Source organism: Chinchilla lanigera, unplaced genomic scaffold (genome assembly GCF_000276665.1).
Source record: "Chinchilla lanigera isolate Chin_1 unplaced genomic scaffold, ChiLan1.0 scaffold00004, whole genome shotgun sequence".
Classification (NCBI taxonomy): domain Eukaryota; kingdom Metazoa; phylum Chordata; class Mammalia; order Rodentia; family Chinchillidae; genus Chinchilla; species Chinchilla lanigera.
Genome location: NW_004955405.1, coordinates 22,758,602 through 22,771,887, shown reverse-complemented (window position 1 = coordinate 22,771,887; position 13,286 = coordinate 22,758,602). Strand labels below are relative to the sequence as shown.

At 36.1% G+C, this 13,286-nt stretch overlaps 1 long non-coding RNA gene across 1 annotated transcript; it reads right to left on the bottom strand.

Moving 5' to 3' along the window:
• Nucleotides 1-700: 700 nt before the first annotated feature.
• Nucleotides 701-13,008, bottom strand: LOC106149771. Its single transcript, XR_001236141.1, has 3 exons — nt 12,917-13,008; nt 8,490-8,623; nt 701-814 (listed from the first exon to the last, which is right to left on the bottom strand). It is a non-coding gene; the product is annotated as an uncharacterized LOC106149771 (long non-coding RNA).
• Nucleotides 13,009-13,286: the final 278 nt, after the last annotated feature.

Sequence of the window (13,286 nt, the reverse complement as noted above, 5' to 3'; positions counted from 1 at the left end):
TATTACCTGTGGGATATAGAAATCTTTGCATTTAGGGCCAGCTTATTTCCTCTTTACAAACCATTTTCTTTTCTTGAAACAGGTCACTTCTTTTGCTCTCATTTTACATGGTTTGGATAAAAGTGACTTTTACCTTCAAGATCCAGAAATATACTTATTGCTTGCATTCAGTCAATATATCACGATCCTCTGGCTACAGTGTTTGGCTCCTAAACACATGACACTCAGGCCCATGCAACTTAGGTGGCAAAGAGGTACCTGGATAAGGAAATCTTTCTCTTTTAAGACGTGAAACTTATAACATGTGTACTTTGTAACTGCTAGAGCTCTTTTAAACAGAGAGGAAAGATCCTGCTTGATAATAGTACTCATAGTGAGTAGAGAAGAGTGAGAAAGACAAAGAGAGAGAGAGAGAGAGGGAGAGAGAGAAAAAACAGAATCTCCTGGGGCACTCTTTCAATTTCTGACTAAATAACTTCTGAAACGTGTAGTCACATAAACCAAAAGAGAATCCTTGTGTTCCAGAAGTTGAATCAATTTCTCTCTCTCTCTCTCTCTCTCTCTCTCTCTCTCTCTCTCTCTCTCTCTCTCTGTCAAGGCATGTACAACTTTTCTGAAAAGATTGCTACATTTCCCCCAGATCCAGCATGGAGCAAAGTTTAGATGCCCATTGTCTGTGAATTTAGAATTCTATCTTCCATTTAATAATCTCTTTGCTTTTCCAAAAGAACTCTTTCTCTGTAAACTCCAACAGCACTCTCTGTCATTATCTTTTCTGTTGGCATAGAGCCCAGGGATACTTGCTGACTTCCTCCTAGAAGGAAGAAAAATATATTTTAAAATGTATACTTCATATAGTTCACCCACAACCGTGCTAAACCCATCAGTACATGGATCCAGTAATCACACACCCATAGTCTCGGCACTCTCAACACTCCTTGTTTCAACCTCCTATTAAGACAATTTTGTTTTTTGCTTTTTGTTTTGTTTTGTTTTTTTTTTTTCCAGTACTGGGAATCGAACTCACGACCTTTGCTTACCAGGCAGGCGCTGTGCCGCTGAGCTAAATCCCCAGCCCCAAGACAATCTTTATTTTAAAAGACAAAAAAAGTATCGTGATATTGACACCCTCTATAAGACATCCAAGAAATAGATTCCAGGTCCTTGTGTATGATGAGCAAGGAATTGCAAGTGTACAACCAATGACAAAAGAAAAAGAATTTACATTTTTTGAAGATAACAAGAAGATGTGCTCAGATTCATGACAACAGAAGCAAAAAGGTAACACTAATGGAAACAGTGGTGGTAGGACAGCAGGGTAACGGGAAGTATGAAGATAAGTCGGGCTTTCAGATTTTAAAAGATGTGCACCTGAACTGGGTATCTGTCATGGATCTCTCTGGATAAAACTGACAGACATGATTGACAGGGTGGTGAGTCATCTCAGGAGCATCTTGGTAAGCATGACTTTCTCAGAGTTCATTCTCTTTTTGTTTTGCTTTGTTTTGTTTTGTTTTGTTTTGTTGGGCTTGTTCTTGTCTTGCCTTGTCTTGTCTTGTCTTGTTTTGTTTTGAGACAGGTCTCACTATTCCAGGCTGGTCTTGATCTAACTGCGTAGCCCAAGGCAGCCTCCATCTAATAGCAATCCTCTTGAGTGCTGAGATTATAGGTGTGGGCCACCACACCCAGCTAATCCTCTCTGATTTAATCACATAAAGGAATGCAACCCATTTGTATGAACCAAAGCATTTATGTGGGAGAAAATGCTACTGAAGATTAAGCCATGGGATATAACATATGTGTGGTCTTTGTTATTCTAATATCTGCTTCTCTTCCCAGACAAGGAAAGGAGTACTGACTCTGGTGTGTGGCCCAAATTCAGGTGGCTGGAGGGAGAGTGGTCTCACACACCCAATTTGCTATCTGTAATAATGTGTAATCACATATTTCTATAAGTTATGGTTATTTACTAATGTTCTTGGATGTCAGTCTGTGAACATTTTTGCTGAAATACAAAATTGAACACTTTCAGTGCATGAGGAATTTTATTGCGTCTGAGAAAGTCAACCTATGTGTTGATCATTTCATTGATCTGAGAAGGTCAACCTGTGGGTGATCCCCCATAGTTTATTGTGTCAACACTCAGCTCTTCAAATGCCTGTACCTTATCTCAAGACAAATGAGGATTATTACGGAAAGATTTCCAAGAAACAGGAATAACTAGTGATCATTTCCAATATAATGCAGATAATTTTATATAAGAAACCTACAAATATCTGGGAACATGTTCATGCTACAAGCCTCCTTTGGAAGATCTAACTACTTGAGTATAAGATCAAGTTAAACTTCTCAGGAGAGTGGAAGATGAAGCCAGATGACCTTGGAAGAATGGGAAACACTACCAACCTCTCTTCTCTTAGTTTTTAAGGGATGGTGTCTTAGTTACTTTGTCATTGCTGAGACAAAATATCTTTCACTCACAAGTTAAAGGAAGAAAAATATTTGTTTGTACTCATAATCTGTAGAGGTTTCATTCCATAGTTAGCTGGCTCTGAGGCAGGGAAGGGAGGCAGAGGGGCATGGCAGAAGAGAAACAGTCCTCGGCGAGATAGGCAGGAGTCACAAAGCAGCAAACCTACCTTTTTCTTTTCCTCTTATATTTCATCCAGGCTGTACAGCTATGGGTTGGGGCCATCCATACTCAGGTTGGGGCTTCCCTCTTGATAGTTCACCCACAACCATGGTAAACCAATCAGTACATGGATCCATTTATCACACACCCATAATCCACAAGACACACATCCATGACCCAGCCACCTTTGGAAATCCCAACCTTTGAGTGCATTCAGCTTTTTTTTTTTTTTTTTAAAGATAAAAGGGGAGAAACATTAACAGACGTACAACATTTTACAACATATCACGAGCACAGTACAGACAATACAGAGTTACAAACAACACAATTTGTAATTGAGAGCATTCAGCTTTGAGGGGACATCAAAATACAAGCCATAACAAATACGGTAACAAAATATCACAGATTAAGTAGCTTAATCAGCAAAAGTTTATTTTCTCATATCTTTTTCTCTGAAGTCTAGAAATCCAAGATCAAGATGTTGGCATGTTTTATTTCTTACAGGGTTATTTTCCTTGGCTGAAGATGACCATTTTCTCTGTCTGTCTTTACATGGTCCTTCTGTGATAGACATGTCAATATCCAAATTTGCTCTTATAAGGAGATCAATTGCATTGAATAAGGGCCCATCGTAAAGGCCTAACAGTAATTTAATTACTCCTTAAAGACCTTGTTGCTAATTATTGTTTCATTCTTTAATGAATCTAGAGATTAGGAGTTCTGCATATGCGTTTTGGGATGGGTACAGTTCAGTCCATTACACTGTCTTAGTCTGTTCTGTGCCCAATGATTATGACCAACATCATACCACAGTTCCTTTAGCAGCTTTTTATTATATTCACTACAGCTAATGTTAGAAACCAACAATTCTGGAAATGAAGATGTAGTCACTCTTTCTGCTTCTAACATTTGCTGACTGGTCATACTTTACACCCTTCCATCCTCAGTCAATTTCATCACATTTAGTACTGACACATTGCTATTCAAGCTTCTTTAATACTTTGTATCTAGATAAGTTCAAATTATTATACACTTAAAATGAAATTTTCTATGATAATATGCAAGTAGTGGCATTATTTTTTTGTTATTAAGCTGCAATAAGTGGAAAAATAATGGAAAACCAAGTGACGACTTTTTCTGGAGTGAATCTCTTTGCCGAATACATGTTCTATTAGCCTTTCTGGTGGCTTCTGGGATTACTGCATTTCTGATGTCTCCAATAGCACACTACTAACCTTGAAGGGAATGCTTGTCAATCTAACACTGATTCTTTAATGGCAGGTGTCACTTCAATATTATGTTCCTGAATACATTTCTCTTCTTGGAATTTATGAAGTACCTTTAATAAAGCACAGTGAAAGGGATACTTAACTAACTGTGAGTTATGAAAACATATAAGAAAAGTGGAACATGTATTTCTCACAGGAGTGACATGAACAGAGTTTCATGATTGAGCACAGATTTCTCTGCATATGATTCAGTCCATAGTCCTGTGTTTTAAATTAGACTGCATTCTTTAGGAAAAGGAAATCATTTTTTTTCACATTTTCTGATTCTTTAATATGCATTCTTTCCCTTTTCCCTACCAGTTTCTAGTAAAATATATAAATATATTCATAGTCCAGTGGCTATTTATTAAAAATAATGTACGCTTTAAAATTATATATATTATATATTTTCCCAAATAAATTGAGTGTTATTGATAATAGTACTATATTAATTTTTAAAATGAAAAACCTGAGGCTTTAGCAGTCATGACTTGAGCAAGATTAAATACCAATAAGTGGCAGGACTGAATTTGAAACAAGTTTTATTGTCTTGAAAGCCTGAATTCTAAACATCATCCTTGGCAGTTTTCTACTACATACACTTTGTATTTTGCTCTGCTTCAAAACATATGCATGAGTGAAAATCATTAGATAACTACAAACCAAAATGACTGTGAAGAACTGTTATCCATCTACTTGAGATACTACGAAAATTGGGTTTCCAAAAATCTATCTATTATCTATGTATCTATGTATCTGTGTATCTGTCTATCTATCTATCTATCTATCTATCTATCTATCTATCTATCTATCCATCTATCCAACCAGTAAGTGTTGTATCATCCCAAACAAAATACTTGAGTATCTAACAGCCTATGCAAAGTTTTCAGTTTTGAAATTTAGATTGTTTTCAATTACAGCAAGGGGATAAAACATCTTTACTTAGAATTCTAGAATGGGTCTAGTGATAAAAAACAGACAAAATTTTATAAATAGCTTAATATTTGGTAATTTTCCTGGAATAATTTTTAGGTTTAAAGTATTTTAGAAATTTATGTATTATGTGAAAAAAAATCTGAATTGAGCACAACTATTGCTTAATAAATTTAACAAAAGCAAAGCACATGCCATCTGTTTCATGATCACTCCTCTTACTATGCCATATGTCAACTCTCACTACCTCTTCAAGTATGGAAACTAAATTTTCTATTGATTGCTGCAAACCTCTTTTTGTGGCTTAGAGAGTTAGCTGATGCTCCACTGCCAACTGCATTCAGCTTTGAGGAGAATGGGAAACACTACCAACACTTGAGTCTGAATTTATACTCTATTTCAGTGAATCAAAAATATCACTCATTGACTCCTTGACTCAAAGTCTGTACACTACCTGCTGTTGCTTCCGAGTATCAGACAGATGAGCGGATGATCTCCCCTTGATTACTGTATTTGTTTTCCGATTGAGGCTAAATTAAAGTTTGACTCTATTGAGCACAGCTTTTGGCGGTAAATAGGGTACTAGCTGAAGACTTACTCCTTTACTGTCTTAGTCAAGAGGGGAACTGCTTGTCATTGCCCTCCAGCCCTCAAAGATCTGTGACTTATTATTATCTTGGAAAATTTCCCATAGTACAAGAAACCCTTCTTAGAGACAAGTCCTTCTCCCTGTTTCAAAGTTTGAGTTTTTTCTTTTTGCTCTATCATTGACTCAACAGATGAACCAATGACTCATCCATTTGCAACTCATGGCTGTCTTATAACTTCTTGTGTGAGTTGCCACTAGAATTTCATAATCAACAGATTTAAACATTTCAACTCGTGGAAGGATGTATTTTTCATCTTCCTAATTTCTCTAAATTTTGAATTTCCACCTAAATAGATTTGAAAACTTATCTTACTCTAAATTGTGTTATCTTTTACCCAAATCTGCTTGATTTTTTTCTTCATTTTGAGTGAATAACTACATTATTTATGATTTTCCCAGGACAGAATCCAAAACCTGAGAACTCACGAGTTTTACTCTGCATCATCTAAAGTCTATCAATCATTGAGCTCTGTGGATTGCATTCCTTCCACCTGGTTCCATTCTATAGTGTGCATCAATTTAAGCCTTTGACTTTATCCTATGCTACTGTAATAATGAGCTACATTCTGTAGCTAGTATCTCTGATCAGTATAATCTGGATATATGCTCTTCCCTTCAATATGACTTTGAGGGCCGGGAATGTAGCTCAGTGGAATTGCACCTGCCTGGCAAGCATGAGGTCCAGAGTTTGATTCTCATACACACAAAAACACAATATGACTGTGACATTTGCTTAGGTATAGTTATTTCTGAAGTTTTTTTTTTAATTAACTTCCACATTAGTCTTCTGGATTTGTTTAGTTATGTGATTTTTTTTTTTTTTTTGCATCCTCTAATTTCTAGCTTATTCTCAGCCTTGATTAGAGGATAACCTACTGCTCTGGTTAAGTTTAAATTTATTACCAGCAGCAGACAGATGCAGCTATTCAAGTCCAGCCCCTATTAACTAACTGCCTAGCATCAGTTTTATGTAACCTATCTATAGTTTAGGACTAGTTTCTAGTATATCATGATTACTTGTAACCATGACTTAGAAGTCTTGTATATGCTGATTATTTTCTAAAGAACATCAGTTCACAGTGTTTCTGTCCAAATCAGGCTGGTACCTCATGCAGTAGAAGACTGAAATCTCAGGAAAGGTGATACTGTAGTAAAGGAGAGTGCTTAGGAATTCCTGGCTTCTATGTTTACATCTCCAAAGAGCAGAGGAAACATTTACAACTCTAAGTGTTGCAAACTAAAATGTCTCAGGAAAGGAGGGACGTTTTGTCCAGAAAAAACTTGTCTAAACTTGTCAAAAACTTGTTTAAAACAAGGGGAACATTAAGACCAGCTTACTCTTTGAAATTCACTATACGTTCTATGTGGCTGATCAGGCCTATCATCTAACCAGTTTATATTTACTACTTATATTGATATTATACTAATAATATTATTTAACATAATATTTGTGAAAAAATAGTATCTTTTAATTTTACTGATGAAGATATGTGAAGCATAGAAGTTATATGCAAAAGCACCAAGCATTTCATTGGAAAAGTTAAAATGAAAGTTCCACACATTTTCACGTTGCCATGGTACTGAGTCATTATCTATTCATAAAGCATTTTTCATTCTCATGGTGATTCATTTGCAAATCTATACATGTTAAAAATTTTTGGAATCATCTTAGTAAGGCTTGATTCCTTTTGGTTTAACGTTGAGTTAATTCCATTTATACTCTGTGTAAATAATTAATTGCTCAGTGAGGTAACATAGGAATAAAAAATAGGTAGAAAGGAAACACGGGAATCATAACTAAAAGTTGTACTCTTAAGAAGACAACGACTTCTTTCAGAGCCAGCTGAAGTTACCCAAGGCGATCTCCATCCCTTGGCTTAGGCCCCTTCTCTACCAGATTCATCAATTTCTAATTTTCCTCAGGAATACTAAAAGTCCATAAATTGACCTAATTGAGAAAGTAAGAAGTAGGAGGCTGAACCTAAGATAAAGAAGTGGTTTGAGCAAACCCAAAGAATGTTTAAATTACCTTTTCAAGAACAAAAACAAAACAAAATCCCACCCATACCTGCAGAATGGGCTAGTATCCTTCTTGGGTGGGCCATCTGTCCCAGGCTTCCCATCTTGTCAAAAGAAGCATAAAGTTTCCTGTTCTAAACTGTAATGCATTTCTGAGCACCCACATCTCACTCTTGAGTGTGTCCTAAATCTCTGTCTAATAAATTTTCCCCATATCTCTTACTGACACATCATGAAAATGCTACCTCTGCAAGAACAGTGAGCAAACTTGCTACAAAAGAAGGTTAAATTATTCACTTCAAGTTTGGAAACCACTCAGACCTAACCAGGTGACGCTAACCTAGAAAATTATAAGTTTAAACAAGTAGATGGAATCTAAGACTTCAATGGAAGTGTCTCTTTGGTCTCATAAGAAAGAGAATGTGCACATTCTAATAAAAATTTTCATTTACATTGGATTTTTATGAATTTCTCTGTTATCAATTATCATTAGACTCTATAATCACAGTGTGAGAATTGTTAGTCAAAGAGTTAATATTTCCATTTTGTAGATGGGGATTCAGAAAGTTGGTGAAGTAGCATAGTTGGTAAGGTAGTTTGTACAGTATTTTCCAAGATAATGGTAGCAAGATATCCCATCCAACATGCTTTACTTACAAGGTGACACTGTTCCCATTAAGAGTTGAAAGAGCCTATGTTTCCTTGTTTGTGTACGTAAAGGCCCATGGCTATGGTGGTTTCGATGCTATATGACTTGAAATAATAGTTTATAAAATGTAATACCGTGTGTGCTTGATGATTGACTTTGGAACTCAGTCACTATGCTTTGAGGAAGTCCATGGCCAAGAGCCATGGTGGTATGGCCAAGAGCTAGTATGAATCTATAAAACGATGTTGGAAAATGCATTTTTATTATATTTTGTTTGTGCAAGTTAATATTGGATGATGATAGGTTTGCTTGGGGAGTTAGTACATGAATTTAGCTTACCTTCCCTTTCTTTGCTCTTTTTTCTCCCACCTCCACTTACTCATTTCTCCATCTCCAAAAGTCTGTCTTCTGATTTCCTGTCCTCTCTCCTTTATTTTCTTCATTTATTTATTAATTTATGTATTTTTACTTTCCTGTAAAAGAATGAATCCAATAAAAGCACGATCAAATGATCTCAATAGATACCTCTCAAAAGAAGTTCAAACGGCTAAAAGGTATATGTAAACATATTCTCGAGTCATCAGAAAAGTGCAAATTATTGTGACACTGAGGTTACATGTCACATCAGTCAAAATGGCTATTTGTAACAATACAAAAAACAAAACACAACAAATACTAGCAAGTATATGGCGGGGGAACTCTTCTATATTGCTGGTGGGAATGTAAACTAGTGCAGTTATTATGGTAATCAGTATGGAGTTTTCTCAAAAAACCAAACATTTGATACATTTTGAGGTTAAAAAAAAAATACCATTTGACCCAGCTATATCACTCTTGAGCACATTACTGAAAGAATTAAGGACTATATCCTACAGTAATGTATGCATACCCCTGCTTATTTCAGCACAATTCACAATAATGAAGCTATGGAAACAGCCTAGGTGCCTGTCAAAGGATGAGTGGAGCTTTAGAGAATAGGAAGAGGATGAAGAATTGGAGGGAGCAAGGAGGGAGGAGAGAGGTAGCGGATGAAAAAAAGAATTAGAATGTACCAGTTCCCCACAATGGATGTCACCAATATGTACTGTGAACACATACTAATAAAAAAAAAAAGATGAATGGCTATAGACAATGTGGTATATACACTTCATGGAATATTATTCATCCATAAGGAAAAATCATGTCATTTTCAGGGAAACGAATGGCACTATAAACAATCCTATTACGTGAAGTTTACCAGATTTAGAAAGTTAAATTCACAAGTTTCCTCTTACGTGAGAATAAACATTTGAAATGACTCTATCCAGCCACCTTCTAAGCAACTTTTTGAACAATTCTAAAAGAGCCCAAGTGACTCTCAGAACTGAGAATGAAGAAAATACAATGTCTTAAGCCCCTAAATACTGGTGATATATTTTGCAATAGCAAGTGGAAAAGCTATTGTAGTGAGTGGTGTAGCTGAGACTATAATGGAAGTTTTTCTAATTATGTGTCCCATTTGTGGCTTCTCCGCTGCACCTCCGTGCCTCCTTGATCTCCTTGATAGCTTACCTGCCCCTCTTCCTCCTCCTTATCTATTTTTTTTTTTTTTTTGTGTGTGTGTGGTACAGGGGATTAAACCTACAGCCTTTACACTAAGCTACATCTCCAGTTCTTTTTTATTTGCTTTTGTGTTTATCTATTTCTTTGTTTGTTTTTAGTGTGAAAAGGTCTTTCTAAGCAATTAAATTGCCCTGGTTGGGCTCAGTCTTGCGATCCTCCTTCCTTAGCCTCTCGGAGTGCTGCACTCACAGACCTGAGCCACCACGTTCAGCTAGCCTGCCAACATCTACAACGCAAAAGTGAAAAATTCAGGTGGGAGTTAAGAAGTGTGTTATCCTTTTCACAACTTTATAACCCAAGGTCAAATTCACTGATTTAATGAGTAAATGAGGAAAGAGCTAAAAATGTTTTCATCTAGTCTTCTGACCCTGGGGATCTTAACATTGAAAGGAAACATCGCTGGGTCCCTCTTACTTCCTCAGGTAAAACTTTCATGGGAAAATTAACTGAAAGCAACTCATATTTGCTTCTGAAACATTTCATTTATTTAGTAGCTTTGAAAAGATTCCAATTGCCCAGAAGACAGTTCTTAATTTTGCCTTCTACTAATTCCCACTTGCGTGCCTAGCAGAAACAACGAAAGTAACGTATGCTTAGCCATGTGAATATAGTGACGCTCTCAAGAGTATATGATTATTATTTTTATTTTAATTGCTTCAATCTGTTACTAATTAAACTATAAGGACCAGATCTAAAAAAAATCCCACTATAAATGGTATAGAATATTTATAGTCTTCTCATAAAAATGTCTAATAGTAATTCCTACAATTTACTATACAGTTCCTGTTGCATTTTAAAACCAAGAAGGCTTAATCATGCATGAGGTGTATTTTTAAACAATAACAAAAAGGAAGTAGTTCAAGGTTTAGTGGCATTTTGTATGAATAGCAATGGATAGTCCTATATTCTGCAAAAGTGTGTTCTGTGTCATGCTGGTGGAAATATGGGTTTTTCAGTGAGAGGCTTTCTTCCCCAACCCAATGAAACAGGAATGATTTATTTACACTGGAGTGCAACTATGCTAAAGAGAGGCTTGTATGGTGATCTCTGTGGCTAGTGAAAGAAATTATTCACATGCAATTGAACCACTTCCCCATTAAAGCTGTTCAATGCTCAAACAGGATTAATGCCTCACAGCTCCCTCTGGTGCACACCTTCCTCCGTGACCTGGGTCCCGTGTTTTCTGGAGCCCTATTAGCTCCTTACTCTCCCCTGCCCTGCTCTCTGTGCTAAGTGTGTGTTTGTTCATTCTTGGGCTTTGTGTGGACCACTGGCCCTCTAGTTGCAGACCACAGCTCTTGCTGATCTCCCTGCCTGTGATACATCTCTTTCAGTCACTCCGTTTTTATGCAAATGGTGCTTACTCAGTAAGACTTCCCTTGGCACAGCCTAAAATACCATGCTCCTGGCCCCTCCACACCATAACCTTTGTTTATACATTTCTGATTACTCACTTAACTTTACTAATTCTTTCATGTGACCATCACTTTATTGTGAGACTCCTTTGGCATGACTGCAATCTATACATGGGCAGAGACTTCTCAGTGTCTGCCTTCTCTGCTTCAGAACTCTGAGTCCCTGAGTCAGCAGAGATGCTCACGGCAGGGGTGTCTGTGAGTCTTATTCCTAACTCTCCCACCATTCTGAACATTTCTGCTTCTTTCATGCTGTTGCTTACTTCTTGTATTCTTAGCAGAGATAAAGATGTTGAATGCATAGACTTTGGGGGGCACTAATGTTAATGGGATGCGCTTGACAGAAAGTAAATTGAAAGTAATACAACACGGAAAGGTCACGTTATATAATAATGAAGACTGCAAGCTCTTGAGCTCAGATACCTGCCTTGAACCCTGACAGTGCCAGTTACTAAGGGTGTACCTTGAGTAGATTATTTACTTCATTTGAAGCTCTGTCTTTGAATCCCTGAAGTGAGGATAATAATAGTGTCTGCCACATAGGGGTTGTAATGATTAAATCAATCACTACATTGTTGCCAAAAGTAAAGCTTTTAGAAAATTGCATGGTGGTCAATAAATGTTAGGTTTTTTTTTTCCTTTTCAAGAAATCATTGCAATTTCCATACTAAAAAGATTTCATGGAGAATTTATCTAAATGGAAGAGAATTTAGAAGTCCTACTGCTAACAATAAGAATAGTTCATGTATATTTAATGTATGTCATGTTTTTTCACCAACTACTTTGATAAAATTGTCTGTATCACCTTATCCAATTTTCATAGCAGTAACTTGGAGAAAGTTACTATTAATATATTCATTTTAATATTGTAATGTTAGAAACACAGGCATTCAGCTAAAAATGGATAGAGTCAGCTTTTGCACCTCAGAGTTTGAGTTTAGTGTCCTTGTTTTTAACCATTAAGTTACATTATCATTATAAGCAAAGAAATAAACACTTATTTCACTGAATATAAATAATGGATATATGATATAACCTAGGTGTGAATTATTGCTTAATCTTTTTACATATGAGCAATTCAAATTCATATTAAATGAAAAATATTTAGCATTTATCTTCCCCTTTCTTGCAATTATATCATTTAAAATTTATATATGTAGGCTACCAGTAATATATTAAGAGAAGTATATTAAAATTATAATATTAAATTATTTTTTCAAGACAGAAAATTATAGAATCATAGAAAACTGTCTAAAACTCAATTGAATATTCAATAATTCCTATTTAATTTGTTATATAGTATCTCATATTATAAAACGAAGACAGGGTTGGATGTAGTTTAGAATTTCCAAATGTAATATTCAGTGCCTCATGTAGAGCAGGTCCTTTCAGCAGCAGGAATATTCTCTCTCTTGCTTAATCTCTCTTTACATCTTTGCACCTGTGGTTAAAGGCACACTTATGTAACACACTTAAGTATCCCTGTTTAGACTTAAATATAAAAGTTGTCATTATCATGTAAGAATGTGAATGGTTTGTACAGTGTAATGTATAAAAGGATTTGGTGGGTGATACAGTATATGTATAAAAAGTTCAATACCTTAAAGTCATGAAATTGTATCTCATTTTCTCAGTTGTCCTAGTGTAAGACAAGAGACTAATTTCTCTCTTTTTTTTAATAAAAAGGGAAAAACTAATGCTCTCTCTCTTGCTGGCCGGCAGCCTGAGGTAACAGGACACATCCCTTACCATGTCATTTACATTGAAATTGCTGATACTTGATCGTACGTATGTTGCCTCTGAGATTTTCAGCCTGACATCCATCTGCAGCATTCCTTGCTATTTTGGTTACCTACTATCTATAACCAACAATCCCCAAAAGCAGTGACTTCAAATGACAGTCACAGGCCTGTGATTCTCTAGTCAGAATTTTCAGCACAGAATTCTAGAAATAACTCACCATATTCCATAAGGGTAGGGAGGTCAGGTGTGACATCATTCCTTGCTTCTCGGTTCTAAGATTGAAATCACATATTTTATGTTTTTGTTTTACCAGCACCTCATTTCTGGCATCAACTTCTCTTACAGATTTCTATCAGCACATAACAAACTACCCTAA